General features: G+C 39.1%; 1 pseudogene; it reads left to right on the top strand.

Moving 5' to 3' along the window:
• Positions 1-3,641, top strand: part of LOC131920717 (glyceraldehyde-3-phosphate dehydrogenase-like) — a 60,161-nt pseudogene extending 56,520 nt beyond the window's left edge.
• The last annotated feature ends 8,466 nt before the right edge of the window (positions 3,642-12,107 follow it).

Below are 12,107 nucleotides of genomic sequence, written 5' to 3'. Positions count from 1 at the left end.
AGTCTGGAATGAATTGGCCCAAGAGACTACTTCCTAAATATAACACTAGTAGCATAGACACTGAGAGCGACAATTAATAAATGGGACCTCCTGAAACTGAGAAGCTTTTGTAGAGCAAAGAACACGGTCAATAAGACCAAATGACAGCCTACAGAATGGGAAAACATCTTCACCAACCCCACATCTTACAGAGGACTGATATCCAAAATATGTAAAGAACTCAAAAAGCTAGACATCAAAATACTGAACAATCCAATTAAAAAATTGGGTACAGAGCTTAACAGAGAATTCTCAAGAGAAGAATCTCAAATGGCTGAAAGGCATTAAGGAATTGCTCAACATCCTTAGTCATCAGGAAAATGCAAATCAAAACAACTCTGAGATACCATCTTACGTCTGTCAGAATGACTAAGATCAAAAACACTGAAGACAGCTTATGTTGGAGAGGATGTGGAACAAGGGGAACACTCCTACACTGTTGGTGGGAATGCAAACTTGTACAGCCACTCTGGAAATCAGTATGGAGGTTTCTCAGAAAGTTGGAAATAATTCTTCCTCAAGACCCAGTTATACCACTCTTGGGCATATACCCAAGGAATGCTCAATCTTACCACAAGGACACATGCTCAACTATGTTCATATCAGCATTATTTGTAATAGCAAGAACCTGGAAAAAACCTAGATGCCCCTCAACTGAAGAATGGATAAAGAAAATGTGGTACATATACACAATGGAGTACTACTCAGCAGTAAAAAACAATGATATCATGAAATTTCCAAGCAAATGGGTGGATCTAGAAAATATTATCTTGAGTGAGGTAACCCAGACTCAGAAGGACAAACATAGTATGTACTCACTCATAAGTGGATACTAAATTGGAGGGAAGGGATGACCAGACTGCAAACCACAACTCCAGATAGGATAGCTAACAGGAAAAGACCCAAGGAGGGACACATGGATGACCCTGTGAAGGAGATGTGGATGAGATCTATATGAGTGTAATGGGTATGTTTGGGGTGGTAGAGGGCGAGGAGTGGGGGATTAGAACATAGGGAAATGGGAGGGTCAAGCCAGAACAGGGACAGAGTGGGAGGGCAGGGAGGAAGATACCATGATAGATGAGGACATCATGGGAATAGGAAGAGGCAGGGTGCTGGGGAGGCTCTCAGGAATCAACAAGGTTGACCCCACCTTGGTCTGCTGGCAGTAGTCCAGGGGGTGCCTGGAGTGGTCTACTCTGGTGACCAGCCTAGCAAATAACCTAGCTGTCATCATAGAGCCTTTGTCCAGTGACAGATGGAGGCTGATACAGAGATCCACGGCCAGGCACCAGGTTGAGATCCGGGAATCCAATTGATGAGAAAGAGGAGAGATACAGCAGGCAAGGGACGTCGAGATCATGATGGGAGGATGTGCAGAGATGACGGACCACACTAGTGGAAACCCATGAACTGTGGACTGGTGGCTGTGGAGTCCCGATGGGACTGGACTATGCCCTCTGGACACAGAAGATGGTTGTTTGGCTCAAACTGTTTGGGGGCACACAGGCAAGGGGATCGGGATCTGTCCCTGGTGCATGGGCAGGCTTCTGTGAATCCAGTGCTTGTGGTGTGACACTTTTCACAACATTGGTGCAGTGGGATGGGGCTTGGACCTGCCTAGGCTCAGTAAACTGGGCTCTGCTGACTCCCCATGGGAGACCTCGATTTGGGGGATGTGGGGATGTGGGGTGGCTTGGGAAAGAGGGCTGGGGGTGGGAGGAGGGAGCAGTGGGGGTCTGTAGATACCATGAGGAGTGAGTAGAATAAAATAAAAAAATAAAATAATAAAATAAAATAAAAAATAAAATTGCATTGAAACTGAAAAAAAAATAAAGAACATAAAGAGCAGATTCATGAAAGAGAGTGAGGAACAAGAATGTGTTCCATGTGGGGAATTCTGTTTTTCCTTGGGAAAAATCTTAAGATTCATTTCATATGGATAGGTTAACAAAAAAATAAGTTTATATTCAGAGATATTAATGATAAACATAATTAGATGGTGAGTTTAGGATGTGGTGGTATCTGAAGAATGCGATTAAGAGAGTCTATTTCTGTTATTATTAATGTTTAAATGAGGAGTATGTATTTCTGATACTATTTCATGTTCTTAAGCTTAACAAAAATTAAATGAAAGATATATATCAACACAGATGTAAGAAATTAGTGCAATCTCAATGTATACATGTAACACAAATTGTAAAAGGTCTTATAATAAAAAAAAACCTGGAGCCAGATATTGGGATGAAAGCTGAAAGATCCACAAAATAGAATAAGCCACAGCCACAAGTTCTTACCACTTGGAAATCTTCAGCCCAAGAGAGAGCTGCTTCCTGTATACTCATACCTATATACCTTTCTTTGCCCTGCCATCTTACTTCCTATCTACACCCAGCTACATCACTTGCTCTTTCTGACCAGCTCTGTCACTTCCTGTCTGTCCGTACAGATCTCTATGGTTAATTAGTGCTGGAATTAAAGGTGTGTGCCACCACGCATGGCTCTGTTCCCAGTATGGCCTTGAACTCATAGAGATTCTGATGAATCTCTGCCTCCAAAATGCCAGGATTAAAGGTATGTGCATCCACTGCCTAACTTCTATGTTAAATATAGTGGCTGACTTTTTCCTCTGATCCCTACGGCAAGCTTTATTTGTTAGAGCACAAATAAAATATCACCACATAAGCAGGTGGTAATATAAGTAGCTAGTGTTACTGTGATAGTTGTAGTAATTATTTTTGTAGCCATTCAGTCTGATGACACTTAGGAGAGTTGAAAATATTCATATATAGATTTAGAAACTACCATATATACACAGGCAAATCTGAGAACTGGAAGACTGCCACCATCTTCTAGGAGCAAGAGCTTGCCCATATTGGATGGGACAATGCTGTGAAGTTTACGGATGGCTTCACCAATAAAGAAGCCTGGAGCCCACTTAAAAGGTGGGGCCCAAAGGGTCATCACCTCTGCCCCTTCTGCTGATGCCTTCATGTTTGTGATGGATGTGGACTATGAGAAGTATGACAATTCACTCAAGATTGTCAGCAATGATTCCTGCAGCACCAACTGCTTAGTCCCTCTGACCAACATCATCCATGACAATTTTGGCATTGAAGAAGGACTCATTATGGCAATCCAAGACATCATTGCCACCCAGAAAACTGTGGATGGTCCTTCTGGGAAGCTGTGGTGTAATACCCCAGAACATCATTTCTGCATTCACTGGTGCTATAAGGGTGTGGGCAAGGTGATCCCAGCGCTCAATCAGATGCTCACTTGCATGCCATTTTGTGTTCCTATCCACAATCTGTCTGACATAGCTCTGACATGTCACCTGAAGAAAGCTTCCAAGTATATGATGACATCGAGAAGATGGTGATGCAGGCATCCAAGGGCTCGTTAAGGACATTCCAGGCTAATCTGAGAATGAAGATGTCTCCTACCACTTTAACAGTGATAACTACTCTGCCATCTATGATGCTGGGGCTGGTAGTGCTCTCAATATCAACTTTGTAAAGGTTATTTCTTGGTATGATAATGAATACAGCTAATGTAACAGGACAGTGGATCTCATGGCCTACATGGTCTCCAAGGAGTAAGAAGGCCTGGACCACCTACCCCAGCAAGAACACAAGAGCAAGAGATGTCCTGGACTATGAAGTAGTCCCTGTACCAACTCAGCCTCCAACACTGAGCATCTTCCTCACAGTTTCTGTCCCAGAATCCCAGAAGAAAGGAGGGGCTTAGGGATCCCTACTCTCTTGAATACCATCCATAAAGTTCACTAAACCCACAAAAAGTTTAGTGTTTGTTATTAATAAATAACAAATACTAAATAATTATGGAGAGTTGAATAAGCCTAAGTATCCAGTAATAAGAAATTGTAAATAATTATGGAGAGTTGAATAAGCCTAAGTATCCAGTAATAAGAAAATGGATACATAAATTTGGTATTCATTCAATAAAACAAATAGAGAAATTAAACAATGAACTATACCTACATATCACTAGGAATATAAATATATATCTAAATATATAAATAAAATGTAAATATAAATATAGCATCAAACAATATTACAGAAAATTACAGATAAGGAAATATAAACTTGTCACTTCCTTCTTAATAATTTTATTTAAAATAATTTTTAATTGAAATATACTTGATTACTAATTATCATTAATTTACACATATTTCATATCTCCCCCAAGTCCTTCCAGATCCTCTCTTGCTCCCTATCCACCCTTATGTTCTTTCTACAAAAACAAACAAAAACAAAAACAAGAACAAAACCCTCTGAAACCAAGAAAACAGAAGTTTAAATTCAGTGTATTGATTAAATTCAGTGAAGGGTATTGATTAGATCAATGATTAATTTGTTGCTTAATAATAAATCCTCAGAATGCAAATTCATAATGCTTGGTGTTCCTACTTATGATGTGAATGCAATCATGGAAAAGCATTTACTTAGAAGAATGATGCCTGTAAATTAATTTCTAAATGGTCTTATTAAATAAAAATCACAGAGCCAGATATAGGGGTGAAAGCCTTAGAGAGATAAGGAAAGCCACCAGCCAATCTCCCTTCACCAACGCTACAGCTTCCAAATGCAAGTTACTTCTTGTCTACACTTGCCTATATACCCTGATGTTCTGACATCTGATTTGCTCTCTCTGTCCAGCTACATCACTTCCTCTTCATTGCCAGCTCTGTCACTTCCTGTCTGTCTGTACAGAACTCCAGACATCCATGGTTAACAAGTGTTGGAATTTAGGCGTGTGCCACCACACCTCCACTTGTTTCCAGTGTGACTTTGAACTCACAGAGATCCAGACAGATTCCTGCCTGCCAAGTGATAGGTTAAAGGCATGTACTACCATTGCCTGACTCCATTGTTTACTTACAATGTCTGTTCCTATTCCTCTGATCTCCAGGCAAATTTATTTTTTAAAGCACAAATAAAACATCACCACATTTCCCCTTTTTCTAATAAAAATTTTTTTAAAAAGTTATAACTAATATAATAAAAACTATATACAATAACTGTATACAATATATACAAGATAAATACATCAATAATGTCTACTCTATTTGCATTTGACAAGTTCAGAGAAATTATTCCATATACATAGATTGATTGATAGTTATGTTTTGAGTTAAGTTATAAGAGACAGCTAGCAAAAAGCTTGATTCATAGTCCAAATAATTTGCAATTAATATTAAGCTTCTCAGTGATTATTTTCTAAGTGGTTCCAGGAGCTCAGGGCCCAGTAGGACACAAGAAAACTTTCAGCTACATTTTGGCACCAAACATGATAGCAAGAATTTCCACCTGAAAACCTGAGAAAACATATAAAAGGGATTCTAAAATGGAGCCAAGCACAGCTTCCTAATTCATGTCACTCAGGGTGGCTGCAGTACAGAGATATGTCCCATGACCATAGCTGGCTTCAGCAGCAACATTGAAGATTCTTGGTATCTCTGATGGGCTGAGCCATGATACAAAGTGGCTTCTCCCAGCCACTGCCTGGATGGTCTGTATGTCAAGTGTGTTGCTGATTGGTCAATAAATAAATCACTGATTGGCCAGTGGCCAGGCAGGAAGTATAGGCAGGACAAGAAGGAGAATAAAGCTGGGAAGTGGAAGGCTGAGTCAGAGACACTGCCAGCTGCCACCATGAAAAACAGCATGTGAAGATGTCGGTAAGCCACGAGCCACATGGCAAGGTATAGATTTATAGAAATGGATTAATTTAAGCTGTAAGAACAGTTAGCAAGAAGCCTGCCACGGCCATACAGTTTGTAACCAATATAAGTCTCTGTGCTTACTTGGTCAGGTCTGAGTGGCTGTGGGACTTGCAGGTGAGAGAGATTTGTCCTGACTGTGGGCCAGGCAGGAAAACTCTAGCTACAGGTATACTTAATATATACTTAATACTGCTTCCCAGAACTGGGGAGATAAGCATGTGCCATGTTAAAAAAACCTATGGGGTGGGGATGACAGCCTGTGGTGCTACAGCTTTAGTCCTAGCCAAACTGCAGTTTAAATCAATTTTCAAAAAATGGATACAGATTCACAATAAGACAGATCCAGATGGAATAAATCTCTGAACAGTTTACATTGTGTATAATAAGGTGCATAGGCTTAAGAGGGAGAAGAGAAAGGATATAGTCACAAAAATAAGTCTTAAAAATAATACATAAAAACTATAATAAGCCATGTAATAATGGAAATTACACAGAGAGTCTGGGTTATGTTGTCTTTGTAATTTTTAACTGGAGAGAGATATTACATTGTATTTAACTCAGGCTGCTGAATTCAACATATACGTGTATGTATATAAATGTATGTATGTATATATATGTATGTATGTGTATATATATATATATATATATATATATATATATATATATATATTTTAAAGGTATCTTACTTCAAAATTTATGTCTAAGGATATGTTGCTTTGGAAAAGAGGATTTCCTTCTCTTTCCACAGAAGAAGAAAAGCTGTAGATTCCTTCGAGGTTAATATGGTTCCATCAAGAAAGACCCCCTGAGAGGTCTCCAGATGATCCAACATCCAGAACAGCCTCAAGGCAAATGGCTCAGAGAATACAGCCTCACAGACTACTCCAGTCAGGACTTGACCATAATAATAAAATTTCCTTTGTATCCCCATAAATCTACCAGCACCCCCAGTCAGCAAGAAGTAGCCTAGAAAACTACACCCGCAATAAAAAAATGGATTATGGATATTTATCTTTGTTTGGGAGTTTGGTTACAAATTGTTATTGTTCATAGTCAATCTCTTTATGAAACAAGAAAGGGGGTTATGATATAAAAATGATGGGGTAAAGGGGTAGATTATTAAATCTACTTTAATCCAAATAAACAACTGTTAATCTTACATATTTTACATCAGTATGGATTTTAGTTTATTGATACAAATTTAAAGGTAATTTTGTTGTACTGCATGTATATTTCCTCTCTTGTTTAGGGTATTATGTTTATGCAGCTCACTTAATAATGAAATATGTTATTAAGAAATATCAATTAGCAGTCATCTATAATGGAAAAATTATGGTCATGTTAGATATGTTTTCAAGGACATACAGAGATATATTTCAGATAGGCAATCTTTAAACACTTCAGTGACCTTCAGAATGTGGCATTTAAATGGTTTTAGAACTTAGACTTTTCTCGACAATGAGACAAGTCTGCTCTTAGCATCACCAATTACTTCAAAGAGGATGATCGGCATCAAAAAAATTCCATATGGAGTTTGTTTACTTTATGGCAAAAGCTAGCCATGAAGACAAAGAAAGTGCCCTTGCCTCAACTGCTGACAGTGCTGTACAGAGTGGACAAGTGGGACAAAAAAGAAAGTGACTGCAGAATTTTGCCATGACAAGTTAGGACAGTCCTTCAAAATCCTGCTTCACAGGTAAGTCTGGCAGATATACTAGGCCTTTAGGCTGAAGATGGATACCCCAACATTGTAGAGGAACTCTGGGTCACTGTTCAGGCTTCCTGATATCCCTGTTATTAGTAACATTACATCCTTCTGGAGTCTTTGATGGAGTTGAAGACTAGATAGTTGGTTTTAATGAAAGATAAATTAGATATAAAACTTTAGACTTACAAAAATAGGATAGATGGTAGAATATTTTCTAATTTTGCCAAATATAAATAGACTAAACACTGTAACTGTAATTCTTGCTTGATAACTATTTTGTTATATGTAACTTTACTATGTCAAAGTTAAAACCTTCCTTTTTGATTATACAGTAAAGAGATGTCTTTCTGTACTTTGTTTTGCTCTGATTGGTTGATAAATAAAGCTGCATTGCCTATGGCAGGCCAAGATGGAGCCAGGCAGGAAAATCCAAGAGAGATAGTGTAAAGGGAAAGGAGAGTAAAGGGAGACGCTAAACTGCCACTCAAAGAGCAATGGGACACATGTAAAGGCACGGAACACATAACAATATACAGAATAATAGAAATGGGTTAATTTAAGATGAAAGAGCTAGCTAGCAAGAAGCCTGCCATAGGCCATATATAATATAAGTCTCAGCGTGATTATTTTATAACCAGCTGTGAGCCCTCATGGCCGGGCAGGACACAGAAAAATTTGCAGCTATGATAGTCTGTGACTCAAGTGTGTGATGTCTTCATCAATAGCGTCTTAGCATCAAGTTCTAGAGAGTAATCAAGGGCATTGGCAATAACCTGTAGTGTTTTGGGATTGGGAGACTATAGAACTCCACTGATCAACAACTTAAAAAATTGTAACCTATAAGAAGTACTGGGCATCATATTTGACAACCTATATTGTCTAGGGAGGTAATGTTTCCTCCATTGCAGAGCAACTCCATTTATAAATGTGTATGTGTGTGTGCATTTATTTATTTATTATAAATATCTATCTTTTTTTAAATTTTTTTAATTTTTATTTTGCAATACAATTCAGTTCTACATATCAGCCATGGATTCCCTTGTTCTCCTCCCTCCTGCCCCCCTCACCTTCCCTCCAGCCCACCCCCTATTTCAATCTCCTCCAGGGCAAAGCCTTCCCCGCAGACTGAGATCAACCTGGAAGACTCAGTCCAGGTAGGTCCAGTCCCCTCCTCCCAGGCCGAGCCAAACCATCCTGCATAGGCCCCAGGTTTCAAACAGCCGACTCATGGAATGAGCACAGGACCCGGTCCCACTGCCTGGATGCCTCCCAAACAGATCAAGCAAATCAACTGTCTCACCCATTCAGAGGGCCTGATCCAGTTGGTGACCCCTCAGCCATTGGTTCATAGTTCATGTGTTTCCATTCGTTTGGCTATTTGTCCCTGTGCTTTATCCAACCTTGGTCTCAACAATTCTCGCTCATATAAACCCTCCTCATTCTCACTAATTGGACTCCTAGAGATCCACCCGGGGCCTATCCATGGATCTCTGCATCCAGATCCCTCAGTAGTTATATATATATGGATGTGACTATGGTAGTGGAATTCTATGTGCCTTTTGGAAAGGTATTTAATATTAGGTACCCTTCTCAGTTCCCCTGTCTCTACCCTGCCCTCCCAACTTCTATCCAATTCAAACTTTCTGTCCCATTATTCTCTTTCAACTTAATAACACCTGCTCTTGAATTCTCCTGCCCCACTCACTGCACAGCCCCTTACCAGTTTCCTGCATTACATAGATACTCCAATTTAAAGAAATGTATCTGAAGGATCAAATGTGTTATCTACATACACAGCAGGAAATGTGACATTGACATTTTTTGATGGAGTTTTCTCCTTCAGAAGAGTCATTTCCAACTCCACTCATTTACTGAATTTTTCATATCTTTATGGATGAATAATATACCATGTGTATATGAACAACTTTTTCATCCTTCTTTCATCAAGTTATTGATATCTAGGCTTCTATTATTTCCTGGCAATTGGGAAGAGACCAAAAATAGACATCAATGAGCAACTCTCTCTGAAGTAGGATACAGAGTTTCGAGTAGGCCTAAGACTGGTATATCTCTATTTCTGTGTCTGTATTTATGTATACAGCAAAATTTAAAACATGGATGAGATTCCAATTCACATGAGTTACAAAACTTGTTCTTCAGATAAAAATTAACTACAAATTTTTATATATGTGACATGTAGATATTCAGTCCCACACACTGACTTTTCAGTTGCTCTGCAACATTTTAATATAAATTAATTGTAGCATGAATCTTAAAACATCTTATTAATTAAAACAAAACCCAGAGCCAGGTATTGAGGTGAACACTGAATGATCAGAGAAACAGAACATGCCACAGCTTCCTCACCTCGCCAATTCCTCAGCTGATCCTGTGTCCTCAGACTAGAAGCCTCTGAGTCCTCATCCAGAATGAATCTCAGCTGAACTGCTGCTAAAAGCCTAGAATCTTAACAGCTCTAGTTCCTGGTCTTCACTCCTTATATAACTTTCTGCTTTCTACCATTACTTCCTGGAATTAAAGGCATGAGTCACCATGCCTGGCTGTTTCCAGTGTGGCTTTGAATTACAGAGATCCACAAGGATCTCTGCCTCCACAAGGCTAGGATTAAAGGTGTGAGTGCTGCCATTTTCTGGCCTCTATGTCTGTCTAGTGGCTGTTCTGTTCTCTGACCCCAGATAAATTTATTAGGGTGCATGATATATTGGGAAACAATATCACCACAATTAATTATAGAGTAAAACAAAGTTGTAAAGTAATAGATAATGTATTGGTATACCCTCTAACTACTCTGTAGTCATGTGAACCCCCACACTGATATAATACATCAACAGAAAGGGTACTTGATGTTGGTGAAATAAAATAACCTATACTGCAGACGCCACTGAGACTGCACCATTTTGAACATCGCATGTGTTACTGGGTTCTGGACAGGGCCAAGGCTAGATGTTAGAGCATATGCAGAGGAAAGATCCTGTCTCTATACAGGAAGCAATGAGACCCAAGTAAGGCCAGCCATGCTCCTTTTATGAAAAGTTTCAAATAACACTATAGGTCACATGTGAACCCAGGACCAAGTCCACTAAGGATCAGCCTTTAGGATTCACCCCTTAAAAGCCCCACAGACCCTTCTAAAGCTATCATCCTTGCTGAGCAAGTGTCCACTACATGGTGGACATAGATAAGCCACATCCAAAGAACAACATTCTTCTCATGACCTCCAATGTACTTGTCCTTCTTGTCTTCCAAATGTAATAACATTTTAAAAAAAACTGGAAATGAACCAAAGGAGCCTGTGATTAGAATAATATAAAGTTAATTCATAGAAAAAATACTTAAAAATTCAGAGCATTTACACCCTAAGAACATAAAGATTAACAAATTTATGAAGTAGGTTATATGAACTGGTACACATGCTGAAATCTACATTTCATGAGACAGGTGGGCCAACACATTTCATTTTACTAATGAAATAAAATAAAAATAACATTTCTGTTCATAGGTGCTAGTGTTAATCCCAAAGATGGGAGAAAAAAGACAACTGACCCAAATCATTATGGCCAAAATAATTAAAGAAAACAATTCATTAAAGCAAGAATTTGATTCATGTACATGAGCTGCTGCCCCCTAAAATGGGGCTTAAGAATTCAGTATTGGATATGAGGAAGTCAGGCTTTTATACACCTCATGGGTAGGGGGTTTACAAATAGGGGAATAGGCAGGATTACAGGATCAGAACATAGCATGTGGTCAAAACAAGGTAATCACAATAGGTAGTCATAACAAGGTAATCATAGGTTGTCATGTGACTTTTTGAAACAAAGTTGCAAGATGGTTATTAACAACTTTTTGAAACAAAGACATGATTGTCATTCCTGGAACAGGCAGTACAGAACTATTTCTACTTATGGTTTCAGATGAGACATAATGCAGTCTTTGAAAAGCAGAGGTTTAATCATAAACACGACTGAACCTAGTTTGTCTTTACTATCAGTTGACCTTGAAGATTGAGACAGAGGCAGGCTGGTTCATTAGTAATAAAAGTGTGAAGATGGATGAGAATTGGAACTTAGGATACCTGCAGAGGATTCTGAAGGACTGTCAGCTTAAACATGCCTGAAAAAAAACCACACTGAATGCATCACTGCTGTGGAAAAAGTACCAAGAGTAACACAGCATCACCATGCAGAACCCTGCAAGTCCACATGGTCTGCTTATGCTTCAGTTATAGTCGCAAACCTCGTCATATACTTTTGGTGTTGCTAGCTGTGGTGGGGATTGTCCCTTAATGGAGAGAACAAAAATATTTACAGGTAGGTAGATCAGTTAGGATAAGATGGTAGAGGCTGATATTTAAGGCATGATATGATTATGACTCAGTTATGCACTCGCACAACTCAAGGTGATATTACTTGATGTTGAAACCTATTATGGGAGTTGGTCCATAAAAGAGGGAAGAGTAATTAATTATTTGGACACAGGTGGACCTAAAAGGATTGGATGGGAGAGGATGATAAGAGAGAGGAAATGGGGCAGATGCCAAGATACATCTTAGTGGGCATCCGGACTCAAAGTTTTCCAGTGTGTAACTGG

Source organism: Peromyscus eremicus, chromosome 1, assembly GCF_949786415.1.
Source record: "Peromyscus eremicus chromosome 1, PerEre_H2_v1, whole genome shotgun sequence".
Classification (NCBI taxonomy): domain Eukaryota; kingdom Metazoa; phylum Chordata; class Mammalia; order Rodentia; family Cricetidae; genus Peromyscus; species Peromyscus eremicus.
Note: the sequence above shows the minus strand (reverse complement) of the source record. Positions and strands in the feature narration are given on the sequence as shown.